Source organism: Cornus florida, unplaced genomic scaffold (genome assembly GCF_030987335.1).
Source record: "Cornus florida cultivar Cherokee Brave unplaced genomic scaffold, ASM3098733v1 CherokeeBrave_3.0.0_Hap2_Chr06, whole genome shotgun sequence".
Classification (NCBI taxonomy): domain Eukaryota; kingdom Viridiplantae; phylum Streptophyta; class Magnoliopsida; order Cornales; family Cornaceae; genus Cornus; species Cornus florida.
The window spans coordinates 14,190,859-14,207,637 of NW_026775576.1; the positions used below are offsets into that span (position 1 = coordinate 14,190,859).

General features: G+C 37.1%; 1 pseudogene; it reads left to right on the plus strand.

Annotated features, from left to right (window-relative positions):
• Positions 1 to 10,413: 10,413 nt before the first annotated feature.
• Positions 10,414 to 10,512, plus strand: LOC132315328 (small nucleolar RNA R71; annotated as a pseudogene).
• The last annotated feature ends 6,267 nt before the right edge of the window (positions 10,513 to 16,779 follow it).

Sequence of the window (16,779 nt, forward strand, 5' to 3'; positions counted from 1 at the left end):
TCTACCGATATGTGGCATTTTATGAGTTGTGGGAAAATTTCCCTCCACACCCTCTAACCCTATTCAAAGCCAAACGGGAAGAAAAGATGCGAAAGAAGTTAGGGTTTACTTGAAGAGGGGCTAAATAAAGAACCGAGAGAACCAGAAGGTAAAAGGGATTCAACGAAAATCTGAAGGTAGGAAAATGGTGAGCCGAGAAAAGCATCTCACCTTCCTCAAGGCCCTCACTGGTACTAAAATTAAGATGGTAAAGGTATTATTCAAGAGAAACGTCCTCAGGAATTTTGTTATTCTTTCTTAGTTGAAGAATGGAAATGGACTTCCTCTCTACTATATCGGTGGGAAGGACAATTGGGCCCTCAGCAGAACGTTGGCCACTCATGCCGACCTCAGGCATTCCCCATTCAGATTCAAAAACCCTAGCACTCCAGGTGCGACTGTTGCTCTCTTGACTCATAACTATGAAATCGAATAGAAAAGAAAAATAACGAGATAGAGAGTGAAGAAGACTAACTTTCACAAAACGGACAATATCGTTATAGGGAAAGGTCTTCACAAATGCAAAGCTGCTCCCTCGGTGTAAAGCCCTAGGAAGATGATATGATGTATATATACACGCAAATGAAGTGAACGTGTAAAAGGAAAAACAGTTGCACGAAACTCTAAGGACGTGATTTCTGTAAAAGGTAATAATAAGCATTAACATACAGAAACCACTCAATATCCAAAACAGTTATAATTCCTTACATAAATCAAATTCATAAAAAGAATTAGGGGTAAAGTGTGGAGGGAAATTTTTCCCACCACTCACAAAGTGCCACATGTCAGCAATCAGACCAAAACATGTATGTCGAGCCAAAGAAAAAAGTCCATAACGCATCCGATGAACCAAAGGCCTAACAAAATGTGTCCAACACTGAAATGGCCCGAGGCGCAAGATCTAGCCCAGCAAGCCCAATCCAAAATTACAACCAAGTACAGCTGGAAGTAACACCCATCAATAAATCACTAATAATCATGGAAAAATTAAGATTGTATATGTCACGATTTGTAATAGCCCCAAAAAATTCTCGTTGTACGAATATAAATACAAAGGCAAGGACCCAATAAAGATCATATGATTCCCATTGCCACTAACCCTAGTTCTTCCTTGATCTCATTTTTAGTCTTTTATATATTGTTTGCATATTTTCTTGATTGAGTGTTTGGGTGTTTAATCCTTCGGGTTGAATTATCATATTTAGATCGAATTGTTATTCACCCACATAATTCATGTACACAAAATAAATTCCAAGAAGAATTTATAACATTTATATTTCAGTGTTCATCAATTTCCACCTACTCACTGCAATATATCTAGTAGAAAACTTCTACAAAAATTATACTGTTATATATACAATATAATGCATATATATATTTATGGAGAAAAGAACTTTGTTGCTTTGTCATGCAAATGGAATGGAAAAGGATAATTCTTAATCATTATTTATTCTTGCTTCAAATAAAAACTATCTTGATGAATACAATTTCCATTTATGTAACTAGGTTTTAAAGAAAATACGAATTGATCATTATAATAAGGGTAAAGTGCAAAAACTCCCTTGACTTGTTACCCTTTTGCAAATAACCCTCCTAAACTATTAATTTGTTGCAATTAAGGACAAAGTCATCACACAAGACTATTTTACCCTTTCTCATTAAATTTTTTATTTTTTGTTAAATTAATTTTATTATCTTTTCTCTTATCTAAATATTAATTATATTATTTACCTTAATTTTATTTTTAGTATCAATTTATTCTTAAAAAAAATAAATAGTTTTTAACTACTATTTTTTTTAAAATAATAACTTATTATAAAATTTTATTATTTATAATAAAATTTTTATAAAAATATTCTTTTTCATACTAATAAGCGTAAAAAGTGCGCATTTAAACTCCTTAATCTTGAATGTTGTAGGACCTTTATCTATCTTATTTTCCCGTTTTAGTCTAATTTCATGTTATTTCCCTTTTCAGGCACTTATATCCAAAACATGTCAAATCAGCTGAATTAGAGCATTGGAGGAAGCAATCTAAAGTCTAGTGGAAGAAAGGAGCAAAGTGGAAGCAAAGTGGTAAGAAAGTCCTCTCCGATCAATTGAACCAAGCTATGATTGATTGCATTGCAATTGTTCCAACCATGCCATTATGGATCGAACCCCTTGTCCTTATCTTTAGGAAAATTTCCTATTCAATCGATCCAACCTTTCATTCGTTCGATCGAACCTTTTGATCTTATCTTCATAACTACTTTTGTCCTTTTCCCATAAATATCTGAACCTTTGTCCTTATCCAAATAAATGCGCTGCCTTACTTTGATCGATCAGAGTAACCATGTGATCGATCTAACTGCCTCAAAATGTGTGCAAAACAGATTTCAAGCTAAATTGAAGGTGTACTCATGGTGCAGTCATTTGGAGGTCTAAGTGCACGAGGTCTAACCATTGGGTGTGACATTTAAGCTACCTATATAAGGAATTTAGCTATTTTTAGCAGAGAGAATTGGCTAGAGATTAGAGAGAAAAATTATATTTTGGGAAAGGGCTTCCATTCTTCTAGGGTTTCTACCAAGAACGTTAAAGGAGAAGGATGAATTCAACCATAGAGAAAGCCCTTGAAGGTTGGATAAGACCAATCATGAGTGGCTAGACTATTTTCTTAGGGCTAGAGATAGCCCTAAGCATGCTTCCTAGACTTTGATGATTGTAATTAATGGGAATTTGTGTTGTAACTCTTGTTTTGACCTCTTATATATATAAATCTTGTTTCTACATGATTTGTGTAGTTTAATACTTCTAATTAATCTTTTAATTCTATTCATATGTCTATGTATCTTAGAATGAATGGTCATGTGCTTTACACTTGGTTATTTACATTTGATGCATGTCTATGTGTATTATAATGATGGGTCTAGTGTGGGTCAAGGCATGGTGCTTAATGGATTACTCTTGTAGTTGATTTGATGGTTCATACTTATTTCTTGTTGGATTATGACACCTCCTTAGTTTAATTAGTTTAATTTCTATATCATTAGCATAGTTGTAGTGTAATTGCTTTAATTTCCTAGAAAAGTGGACATTTCGTTCTTGTTGTTTGATGATCCATGCTTATGAGTACAAGTAGTATATTTCTCTAGATTCTCGAGTGTGCATTGATTGTGGGCTTATGGAAGGATTAATGGCTTAATTTGATATGTTGTGCTATTCATTAGATTAATTAGACAATGTATGCTTACTTGATTATCCAAGTTTAATATTTCAATTAATGGCACACCCTTTGTTTACAACACATAATCCCCCTAATTTATCAAATGTTGAATGTCTAGGAAAGCAATGCTTAGTGGTGAACTCTATATCCCAAGAACCCTCTCTCATTCTCTACATCTCACTTGTTTTACATTGCATTACTTTAGCTTACATTGTAGTATAATCAAACCAACAAAACCCTCTTTTGATCATTCGACCTATTAATCCGATATTTATTCTGGAATACCTTTCTCTTTCCCTTGGGACAATCCCTACTCACTATTGCTACTTTAGTAGTTAGTAGTGGTAGTGGCATTTTACAAATTTAAACTTCGCTACATTTTATCACAATTCGAGCTTTGGGCTTGACAAGCAACCAAGTTTTGGTGTCATTGTCAAGGATTGAGCAACGTCGTATTCAGAATTAATTAGAAATTAGTACTCCTTTAATCTTGTCTTTACTTTATTTATTTTGTTTACTTATTGTGTTTGTTCTTGATTGGCTAAGTACTCAGAGTCAAGGAAGCAAAGTAAATGAACTTCAAAGCAAAGAAGCAAGCTAAGCTAAGCAAAGCATAAAAAGCAAAAATAATAAAAAATTGCAAAGCAACGTAAGGCAAAAAGCAAAAAAATATTTTGAAGTTGCTTAAGGACCTTTTGTGAGCTTTTCTAACTCTCTTTACTTAGTTAAAACGTCAACCCACGTGGAGGCAATTCTTATTTGCATTAGTTAAATCATCGGCCCGCATGGAGGCAATTTATTTCTTGCATTTGTTGAAAGCATGGGAGTATGGGATCAATATATGTGGAGGATTGTTGTTGATTGCTTTGTGTTATGAAGGAGGAGTGCTTGTTTTTGTTGTTTTTGTTAGTGTGTTACTTGAGTTTTGTGCAGTCTTTGCCCACCCCTCATCCTAGCCACTCCAATGGAAAATCTAGAGGGTAATCTTGGTTATCTAGATCCAAATTTCATGGAACATCCTCCCTTCGACCAATTTCCTCCTAGAGTTCAAGCTCCAATTCCTTCAATGATCCTTCATGATCATTATAATTTTCATGAGTACCATGCACCGAATTGTATCGTGCTTCCTAATTTTGGGGCCGATCAATATGAAATTAAGCTCGAGACTATTCAAATATGTCCACTTTTCTATGGCTTAGATGATGAGGAACTATATAAACATCTTGATGAATTTCTTGAAATATGCTCCACCGTAAGATACATGAATATTCCGGAAGAAGTCCTTAGGTTACTTCTTTTCCCTTTCACTCTAAAAAATAAGGCAAATCATTGGTTCAACAATTTGGGGGCAAATTTAATAACATCTTGGATACAAATGAAAAATGAATTTTTGAAAAGATTTTACCCCATGAGCTTGACCAATTCAATGAGAACTGCCATTACAGAATTTTCTCACGGGAAGGGAGAGCTCTTGCATGAGGCTTGGGAGAGATTAAATGACTTGCTACGGAAATGTCCACACCATGACATTCCAAAATGGCAAGTGGTTCAATATTTCTATGAAAGCCTATCCGACACTTATAAGGACATAGTTGATATTTCATATAGAAGTTCATATTTTGGGAAACATGAAGATGATGTTTGGCACCTTTTTGAAAAAATGAGTGAAAATTCTTTGCATAAATTTCAAACTTCTCAAGTGGGTCATCATTCTATTGAAAAAATGAAAAATTTGATGGTGTGTCAAGTTAAAAATCCAATAAAGATTGTAGCCGAGGTCAAAACTCTCACTAAAAAACTTGATCAATTTCTATTGAGCCAAAAATTGGCTACCCAATTATCTCCAATTCATAATCATCATCCTCATTATTCTTGTGAGCCTTGCATATGGGCGACCTAGCTGGAGAGTACTGCTCTGCATCATCTGCAGGGCACTCTAAGTCTATATCTATATACTCGGCAACTGGATCGACTGGTGCGTCGTCCGCTGTGGGATCTGCTGCTGCTGCCTCTGCCTGGGCCTGCTCTAACTCCTCTGTAGCCATTACTGCGTGGTCCTGCAGTCTAGAAATGATGGCGTTGTAGCTCTTGGTCCAGTCCTTCTTCAAAAAGTGGCATAAACCTCTTTCGGGGTGCTCCTGAGGATGAATGGGGTAGCACTGATCTATCAAAATCTGGGTGATGAGGTGGCTGAAAGGAAGAGACTTAGCCAGTCCGGGCGTCTCCTTGCTGATGTACTCGTCATAAAAGCTTCCTCATCATGCTCCAAATGAGGCGAGAATAGACACCCAGTGCCCGGTGTAGAAGGCGTAGAGGGCTGTCAGATAATCCCCCCTCCGCTGAATCTTGTGCCCCGCCATGTATATATTCCGAAAGAGCATGGAATTGATAAACCAAAGGTCATCTGGAAGGAATGTTCGAGTGGCGAAGGTCTCGCCATTAGCATGATGACCTATAAGAAAGACCGCCATGTCGGCGTATGAAGGCCTATATAGCCTCGGATATGTCTCCTAAAGCTCTGGAGGACAGTGGTGTGGGCAGCGGCAAGAGCAGGCTAGTAAATCCACTATGATGGTGATCTGATGGCCATCTACAGAAGTGACTAGCTCGGTTGTGGTACGCAGGGATGGCCGGAGGTTCTGGTAGAACAACCATACCAGCCGCGGGTAGACCGGCTCTGTGACTGGGGCAAGAATAGCTGCCAGACCCCTCTGAATAATATCATGGTAAGCGGGTTGGGTCAGCACTAATTTAGAGAAGAAGGCTGTGTCGAACACTGACTCATGGTCGACCGTCATATATGGATATCTAGGCGCGAGCCTATCACGCTCCAAATGAGATGGCTGAGCTGGTATAGGTGAATGCTCAGCTCCAGTATGCGGTGGAGATGGTGATGGAATGAATGTAGGATGAGCCGTAGAGGTGGATCGTATATAGTCATCCTCAGCCTCATGAGATGGTGACTGCGGTGGGGTAGCCTGTGTTGGCTCCTCCTATGCATAAGAGGGCTCTGTTGGCTCCGCTGTCCATGGTTTAATGTGTCTGTGGGGCCCGTGTTGCCTGTTGGCAACGGTCTTCCTCTTAAGCATGGCCTGCAAAAAGAAAAAGAAAAAAAAAACTTGCAATGGAAGTTAGTGCCAGAATATGAAATTTTAAGCACAATATAAAAACATGTATGTCAAGTAAAAATAGACAAAACAAATATGACATGAATCTATGCAGGTGGAAACACGCTAAACAATGTAAGTATGAAATGCATCCAATGTGGAATATCACAGGCATTGGGCATATATAAGATAGCATGAACATAAAGTATGATGAATAAAGTATGTGTGAGTTCTGTGAAGTTCGATCGATCATAAAAAGAAGTGAGATCGATCACAGAAGTTAGATCAATTGAAAATAAGTGAGATCGATCTCACAACTTTGATCGATCTGAGACATAAGTTCGATCGATCTCATAAGATCGATCTGAGATACAAATTCGATCGATCGAACTGTGCGACGAATATAAACAGTCACAGATCTGTGACTTTGGAAGCATGGGGCCCACACGAACGTGTTCGTGGGCCCATCAACACAACACATCAATCAATTCCATCACCCAATCATGGCCCATCCTCCTAAAATAGATCAAACATAAACACATATATACGAAGCATATATACATATATATATACATGGAAACTCAATGCTTCGAAGCTTCAAAAATGGAGATTTAGTCATGTATAAAGCAAGGATACAACATATAAAGCATCTAATCATCATATTGAAGCTTAAATCATAAGTGAGATCTCGGATCTTACCTAAATCGATGAGAAAGAAGTGGATGCAAAGAGTGGGTGAGAAATCCGAGATGAGAGAGGTAGATGTGAGCTTGGATCTCGCCGGAGATGTCACCGGAGATGAGAGAGATGAGATTGGATGCGGCGGTGATAAAGGGGAGTAAGGGTTTGGAGGGTTGGATCGATCTAAATGATCGATCTTGAGACCCTCCAGGTCTATTTTAAAAACATTCCCGACAGAGTTCGATCGATCGAACTTTGATGAACTCTCTTCAAAGTAGTTTTTAGATTTTTGAAATTTTTGAAAATTGCAAAATTAAAATTAAAATTTAAAATTAGAATTAAAAATAAAAACTGTAAAATAAAATAAAATAGAATAAAATATTTTGTTTTTTTTTTTTAATTTAATTTAATTGAATAAATAATAATAATTAAAAACTAATTAAAATATTTTTGAATTTTTGAAAAAATAAAATAAAATGAAATAAAGTAAAATAAAAATGAAAATATTTTGGATTTTTAAAATTTTAAAAGTCAAAACAAAATCAAAATAATGAAATGGAGAACTGAGATCGATCAAAACAGGAGTTCGATCGATCAGACAAAGAGCAAAAATATGCAGGTTTTTGGCTCAGAAAATTGGCTAAGTGTTGGAACTTGAAGATCGATCGAACTTAGAAGTTGGATCGATCGAAGAATTTCTTGATCGATCTTGGAATGTTTCGATCGATGAGACAGAGAGGTGAAATATGCAAGTTGATACATGCTCAAAAATTTTCTAAGTGTTGGATCATGAGATCGATCGAACTTAGAAGTTGGATCGATTGAAGGTCTCTTGATCGATCTAAGAGTTAGTTCGAACGATAGGATAGAGAGGTGATTTGGATGCAGGTTTCTGCAAGTAGAAAAATTATTTAAGTGTTGGATGTAGAATGGGGTTCGATCGATCGAACTCAGGTTTGAGATAGATCAAACTATGCAGAATGCTCAATAATAACATGAAAGCTTATGCAATCCTCACTAAAGTTCTTTTCAATGCATATGAACCAGAAACAAGTATCTAGACTTTGCAAGAAATGAAATGAAAGATAGAAATAAGGGAGGAATAGGGTTTTGACACCCTACAAAATGTCTTTGCTAGTCTTTAACGTCTCTAGCAAGACATTGGGCTCTTTTAGCCTGAATCAAAGATCTTATAATGTATCCCCTCCTTGTTGGGGTGATAGATGCATTAACTCCACCCAATAAATGGTTCTTTGAAGAACTTGTTGGATTAAGCTCAAAGGAAACCTTTGGTCCCTTGTCTATGCAATCACAACCTTTGGGCTTCCATGCCCTTTCAAAGCAAGAATTTGGAACAAGACTTTGAGAATGCAAGGTTGAAGATGATCCTTTAGAAGTTTTGCTCTTACACAAAAGCTCATTTCCTTGACATTGAAGATCATGACATTTATTTACAACATTAACCTCTCCTTCATATTTGTCAAATGAATTGGGTGTGGGATTAAAGATATTCAACTTCACCTTCATGTGGCCAAATGAGATCTTCATTATCCCCGTCCTATAATTAATGTTGGCATTAGCAGTTGCCAAGAAAGGATGGCCAAGGATAACGGGAATTTGGCTCTTAGGATTGGGGACTGGTTCCGTGTCTATGACAACGAAATCAACGGGAAAGAAGAATTTGTCAATTTTAATCAAAACATCCTCAATTATACCCTAGGCTTCTTAATGGATCGGTTAGCAAGTTGCAAAACTACCGACATCGGTTTCAATTCACCTAGGCCCAATTTGACATAAACCGAGTATGGAAGAAGGTTAACACTTGCTCCTAAGTCAAGAAGCGCTCGATTAATGATATGATCACCAATAATGCATGATGTAGTGGGTGAACCGGGGTTCTTAAACTTTGGAAGAGTGTTATGTTGCAAAATTGAGCTTACTTGCTCTGTCAAAACCACTTTTCTTGGTGCTTGGCTCTTATTCTTCCGCTTTTGGGTGCATAAGTCTTTCAAGAATTTGGCATAAGCCGAAATTTGCTTGATTGCATCCAATAGTGGAAGATTAACTTTCACTTGCCTAAACATTTCCATAATTTCATTGGTTTTTGCCTTTTGCTTGTATTTTGAAATGGATCCTTTTAAGGCATCCGGAAATGGAACTTTTGGTTCAAACACTTTTTCAAAATTTTCTTTTGAACTCTCTTCAACATAAGAAGTTTTTAAGTCATTGTGTTTCAAATCATTTTTCAACAAAACCTTTTCAATATGAGTTTTGAAAACTTCTTTTTCAAGCACATTTTTCAAAACTTTCTCATTCACAAGATCATGTACATGCAATGAATGAGGAATGGGATGTGAAACGGGACGGATGACAACTTGAGGTTGCACCAGTTCACTCTCTTCATTGGACATTCCAATTTGATTGTTCATAATCCTACCACTCCGTAAGGTAGTCACCACATTAACATGTTCAATGGTGTGGCCTTCCGATGAGGAATGGGTTTCCACAACACATTATTGCTTAGGTGGGGCATTAATAGGCATCTTTCCCTTCTCTCTTGCATTGAGAGTGCTTGCTATTTGCCCTACTTAGGTTTCTAGCTTCGCAATAGATTGAGAGTGAGAATGAAGTAATTGAGTGTTAGCCTCTAAAGTGCCTAAAGCATTTAAAACTTTTTCTTCAAAGGCGGGACTTCTAGTATTACCTTGGGAATAAGATTGGTTGGGAAAATAAGAATTATCAAATTGATTCCCTTGTGATTGATAAGGTCTATAACCTTGGGATCCTTGGTTTTGAAGTGGAGGTGGAATGTACTTCCCTTGAAAACCGCCTTGGGAAGGGTTTGAGCCTTCTCCTTGGTTTTTCCAAGAGAAATTCGGATGATTCCTCCAACTTGGATTATAGTGAGTACCATAAGGATTGTTCCCTTGGTTCACAAAAACTGCATTGACTTGTTCATTAGGTTCATTTTGCACTTGTCCGTGAGGACAATGAAAAGTAGAATGAAGAACACTAGAACAAGTCATACATGTTCCATTTGATGCACAATGAGAATGGTTAAGGAAGGAAGATACTTGGTTAGCCGAGTTTTGGTTAATCAAAAATTGATCAAACCTTTGAGATAAAGACTTCATTTTGGCGGCTATTTCATTTGAATGGTCAACTTGATGTAAGCCAACACTCTTCTTACCTTGTGAATTTCTACCATTCTTGGATGATAGTGTTCTATGCAAAGAATTTTCACTCATACTCTCATAAAGATGCCACACGTTATCTTCATGCCTATCAATGTATGAGCCACCAATGGAAGCATCAACCATACCCTTATAGTTATCCAATAAGCTTTCAAAGAAGTATTAAACTAATTGCCATTTGGGCATGTCATGATGTGGACACTTCCTAAGCAATTCATTGAAGCGTTCCCATGCCTCATGAAACGTTTCTCCATCCCCATGAGAAAATTCTCGAATTGAGGTTCTCATGGCATTGGTCTTAGAAATCGGATAGTACTTCTTCAAGAACTCTTGTTGCATTTCTGCCTAAGAAGTGATTGAAAAAGGCCTAAGATTGTTAAACCAATACTTTGCCTTGTCTTTTAAAGTGAATGGAAAAAGTTTGAGTCTTAAAACCTCTTCCGGCAAGTCCGTATATTTTACGGTGGAACATACTTCAAGAAACTCATCCAAATGCTTGTAAGGTTCTTCACTTGGAAGTCCATGATAGTTAGGAAGCATTTGAATGGTTTGTGGCTTAATTTCATAATGATGTGCTTTAAATGGAGGCAATTGGATGCATGTAGGTGCATTATACTCATTAGGCACATAATGATCTCTTAAAGCAAGAGGTGGATTAGTTACTTGAGGTGCAACATGAACACCTTGGTTTTGAATTCCTTGATTGATGATGGGAGGTTGTGGAAAATACACTGGCCTTAGCATTCCGTATAGAACTTCGCCTTGTTGTTGTGGTGATTGGTGAATGAATGGCCTTGGCATGCCTAATGGTACTTGTATGTTCTCATTGTGTACATTAGGATAAAGGATACCTTGTTGGTCTATGTCACCAAGGTCCTCAACATGATCATTATTATGGTCATCCATTGATAGATTGGTTCTATTTGAACTTCCTCTTCCCCCCTAGGATTTCTAACGATGGATTCAAGATGTAAATCAAGAGGGACAAGAGTGGGTCTTAATGAACGACGTCTATGTATGCATAATGCAAAACACAACAAGCACAAAGAATGACAAATACTATGCCTTCACAACAATGTAATTAGACTTCTTCCACAAACATTTAATTCATACTCCCATGCTTTAACAACAATGATGTAAGAACAATTAAAAACAAGCCTCCACGCGGGTTGACGATTTAACTAAGGGATTGAGTAAAGAAAGTCTCACAACGGTCCTTTAGAACTTCAACTCCAAATTTAAAGCTTAGCTTAGCAAATTTTTAGCATTTTTATCTTTTTTCCTTGTTTGCTTAGCTTGAATGCTCCTTTGCTTGCTTCCTCTCCAATAATGCACCTAGTTAAGTAAGAACAACACAATAAGTAACCAAAAAGAAAAATAAAAATAATGTAAATACACGATCAAAAGAGTACTAATCCTAATCGATTCCACAAATCCGACGTTGCCTAATCAAATCAATCAATCCCCAGTGACGGCGCCAAAAATTGATTGCCGAGTATGCCACCCCACCACATCAAGCTTGAAGAGTGTGAAATTTAGGCGAGGGCCAAGAGTTTTACATTTATAAAAGCCACTACTACCTTCACTATAAATATAGCTAGGGCGAGTAGGGATCGTCTCAAGGGATTAGAGTCGAACAAGGTCGTCGAATCGTTATTAGGGCTAGTAGGTCGAGTGATCAAACAATTGGTTGGTTGGTTGATTAGAGAGCAACTAAATTAAACTAAGTGATAACAAAAGAATGCAATTAAGAGTAAGTAAAAGAGAGAGAGAGATCTTGGGGTTTAAAGATCACCACCAAGCAATGCATTTCTATACCGTTGACAAGTGACTAATGAGGGCAAATGGTGTGTTGCAAAATTGGTGTGTGTGTGTGTTTGGTTGATTCAACAAGCAAGGATGACTAATTAAACATGTATTGTCTAAACATCATGTGAAAGGCATAATATATCTAAGCAATGAAGCATTTATTGTCTAAACAACATGTGGAAGACACAATAGATTAAAACAAGTCATTAATCCTTTCATTAAGCTCATTATCCAAATACAACACAAGGATAGAGACATATGCTTCTTGTATTCAAAAGCTTGGATCATCAAACAACAAGCATAGATTGTCCTCCCATTTAACACTACACTATAACTACACTACATCTACACTACTAGCATGAAAATAAACTAGGGGAGAGGCACAATCTATCAAGGAATAAGTATGAACTATCAAGAGAATCACAAGAGCATTCCTTTAAGCACTATATTTTGACAATCTCCAAATCTATAAGCATCAATACACATAGGCATGCATCAATAACACAAAATCTAGAGACAAGCACATAAAAATCTATTATAGCATACATAGACATATAGAAAGAATGAAATGATCAATTGGAATCATTAAACCACATAAATCATTGAATAAACAAGATCTATATATATCAAAGTGTCAAAACATTAATTACAACACTAATCTCTCAATAATACACAAGACTAAGATATAGAAAGCATGTTTGGGGCTAACTCTAGCCCCAAGAGGATGTCTAGCCACTCATGGTGATGTTGCTCCAACCCTCAAGGGCTAACTCCATGGTTAAAATCTGCTCCTTGTTGATGAAGAACTCCAATGGTGTCTCTAGCCTCCTCCTCCTCTAAGCTTGCTCTCCAAGAGATGATATGAAAATGATATTAGCTCCACCTTTTGTAAAAAGCAATCCTTATCCTTATATAGGTAGGTCAAATGACACCCAAAATGAGCTGGGTCGTGCACACAATATTCCCTAATGATTGGATAAAGGACAACTTTCAGTAAGATGGAAATCTAACTTTTTCGCACTGGAGGAAGTTCGATCGATCGAACCTTGGACTTGGATCGATCGAACTGGCTGAGATCCATCGAACTTAGGCTGGATCAATCCAACTGGCTGAGATCCATCGAACTTAGGCTGGATCGATCCAACTGGTTGAGCTTTTTGGGAAAAGACAAATCCGAGATATTTTGGGAGATATTTTTGGGAAAAGGACAAAAGTGGTTAGTGGGTGGTATAGCTGTGGATATGATCAATCATTTGAATAAGGACAAAAGTGTTTGATCGATCGAAGGGTGGTGTTGGATCGATCGAACTTTTGGACTTTATGCTTTTGGGCCAAGGCTTGGATCTATCTTGAAGTGCTGAGATCGATCATTGTTCGATCGATCGAACCTTGAAGTTGGATCGATCAAACTTTGCTGCTTCCTACCTTTGGCTTCATTTGCTTTCTTCTTTCCCCACTTTGCTCCTTTCTTTATTTAATCCCAGAATTGCTTCAATTAAGCTCTTATTTAGCTGAGTTAGCTTATTTTTGGGATAAGTGCCTGAAAATGGAAATAATACAAAATCAATCTAAAACGATAGAGTAAGATAGATAAAGGTACTAGAATGCCTAAGCTTAAGGGGTTTAAATATGCACTTTTCAGCACTCATCACCCAAAATGCCCCTAGATCAGAATTGGTCAAGAGGAGCAAAAAGCTGCTAAGATGCAAACTGGAAGTTGAAACTTCACGCGGGATTTCCGGTACCAAGATGATATTTTCTGGAAAAACACAAAGAAGAAACCCCCCCCCCTAAAATCACGTCTTCTAAGTGACCATGGGAAAATTGAAATTTATTTTCTAAAGGGTGATGAGCGCTGAAAAGTGCGTATTAAAACCCCTTAAGCTTAAGCATTCTAGTACCTTTATCTATCATACTTTACCGTTTTAGATTAATTTCATATTATTTCCATTTTTAGGCACTTATCCCGAAAATAAGCTAACTCAGCCAAATAAGAGCAGAAATTAAGCAATTCTGGGATGAATCAAAGAAAGGAGCCAAGTGGAAGCCAAGTGGAAGCAAAAGGATGAAAAAGGTGGAAATCAACATCTTCGATCGATCTCAGCACTTCAAGATGGATCAAAGCCATGATGACATTTTCAGAGATCTCAAAAGTTCGATCGATCCAACATCATTCTTCGATCGATCGAACTGCCTTGTCCTTATCCAAATGATTGATTTTATCTAGTTGTACCACACTACCAACCACTTTTGTCCTTTTCCCAAAAATATCTTCAAAATATCTCAGATTTGTCTTTATCCGAAAACCGCCATCATTGAGGATTGATCCAACTTCAGTTCGATAGATCTCAGCCATGTTCGATCGATCCAAGTCCAAGGTTCGATCGATCGAACTTCCTCCAGTGCGAAAAAGTTAAATCTCTAGCTCACCAAAAGTTATCCTTTATCCAATCATTAGGGAATATTTTGTGCACGACCCCAGCTCATTTTGGGTGTCATTTGACCTACCTATATAAGGATAAGGATTACTTTTTACACAAGAACATACAATATCACATCATATCATCTCATACCTTGTAAGAACTCTTAGAGAGCATGCTTAGAGAAGGAGGAGGCTAGAGACACCATTAGAGACTCTTCATCAACCAAGGAGCAAATCTCTACCATGGAGTTAGCCCTTAAGGGTTGGAGAAGCACTACCATGAGTGGCTAGACATCCTCTTGGGGCTAGAGTTAGCCCCAAGCATGCTTTCTACATCTTGATTTTGTGTATTATTAAGGGATTAGTGTTGTAATACATGTTTTGGCACTTTTATATATTTAGATCTTGTTTATTCAATGATTTATATGGTTTAATGCTTCCAATTGATCATTTCATTCTATCCATGTGTCTATGTATGCTAGAATAGATGTTCATGTGTTTGTCTCTATTGCTTGTGTTATTGATGCATGTCTATGTGCATTAATGCCATAGATCTAGAGATTGTCAAAACATAGTACTTAAAGGAATGCTCTTGTAATTTTCTAGATGGTTCATGCTCATTTCTTGATGGATTGTACCTCTCCCTTAGCTTAATTAGTTTAATTTCATGTCATTAGCTTAATTGTAGTGTTGTGGTAGCATAGTTGTTAGATTGAAGGACAATCCATGCTTGTTGTTTGATGTTCCATACTTTTGAATGCAAGTAGCATATGTCTCTAACCTTATGGTGTATCTGGCTTGTGAGCTTAATGAAAGGATTAATGACTTGCTAGATATATTATGTTTTTCACATGCTATTTAGACAATATATACTTAATTGCTAGATAAATTGTGCTTTTCACATGTTGATTAGACAATGTATGCTTAATTGGTCACCCTTGTTAATTGAATCAACCAAATATACACACACATTAATATTGCAACACACATTTCCCTCATTAGTCACTAGTTAAGGGTGCAGAAAAGCACTATTTGGTGGTGACCTCTAAACCCCAAGATCTCTCTCTCTTACTTACTCTTATTGCATTCAATTATTTAGTTTAATTTGCTATTTAGTTTAATCGACCAACCAACTATTTGTTTGATCACTCGACCTACTAACCCTGATTGTGATTCCACAAGCTAGTACGACTCCAATCCCTTGGGACGATCCCTACTCACTCTTACTACGTTAGTAGTAGTGTTGGTAGTGGTTTTTATAAATTTAAACTTGACCCAAAAGGCTTTTCTTGAACCGTACATTCACTACATTATTTTGGCGTTTATCAAGCGGCTTAGTCATCAAAAATTTGGCGCCGTTGTCGGGGATTAGGCAACATCGTATTTGTAGAATCAATTAGGAATTAGTACTCTTTGAATCGTGTCTTTACTTTGTTTTTAATTTTCTTTTCATTACTTATTGTGTTTGTTCATCTTTGACAAGGAGCATTAAGCTAGGAGGCAAGCAAAGGAACATTCAAACAAAGGAGCTAAGCAAGCATGGAAAAATGCTAAAAATTTTAAAAAATTGCTAAGCTAAGCTATAAATTTGGAGTTGAAGTGCTAAAGGACCTTTGTGAGCTTTTTCTTACTCAATCCCTTAGTTAAATCGTCGGCCCGCGTGGAGGCTTGTTTTTAATTGTTCTTTGCATCATTGTTGTTAAAGCATAGGAGTATGGGTTAAGTGTTTGTGGATGAAGTTTCATTGAATTGTTGTGAAGTTGAAGTGTTTATTCATTCATTGTGTTTATGTGTTTTTACATTGTGCATGCATGGTCGTAGATCACTAAGACCAACTCTTGTCCCTCTTGATTTGCATCTTGAATCCGTAGTTAGAAATCCTAGGGAAAGAGGAAGTTCTAGTTTTACCCGATCCATTACATCAATGGAAGGCCATAATGAAGAACATGTAGAGGACCTTGATCACATAGACTAACAAGGTATCCTTCATCCAAATGTGCACCATAAGAACATTCTAGCACCATTAGACATACCTAGGCCATTCATTCACCAACCACAACAACAACAAGGCCAAGTTCCATTTGGAATGCCAAAGCTAATGTATGCTCCACAACCTCCCATCATTTAAGGAAATCAAAATCAAGGTGCCCACGTTGCACCTTAAATTGCTAATCGTCTACTTGCTTTAAGAGATTATTATATGCCTAATGAATACAATGCACCCACATGCATTCAATTGCCACCATTTAGAGGACATCACTATGAAATTAAGCCATAAACCATTCAAATGCTTCCTAACTATCATGGACTTCCAAGTGA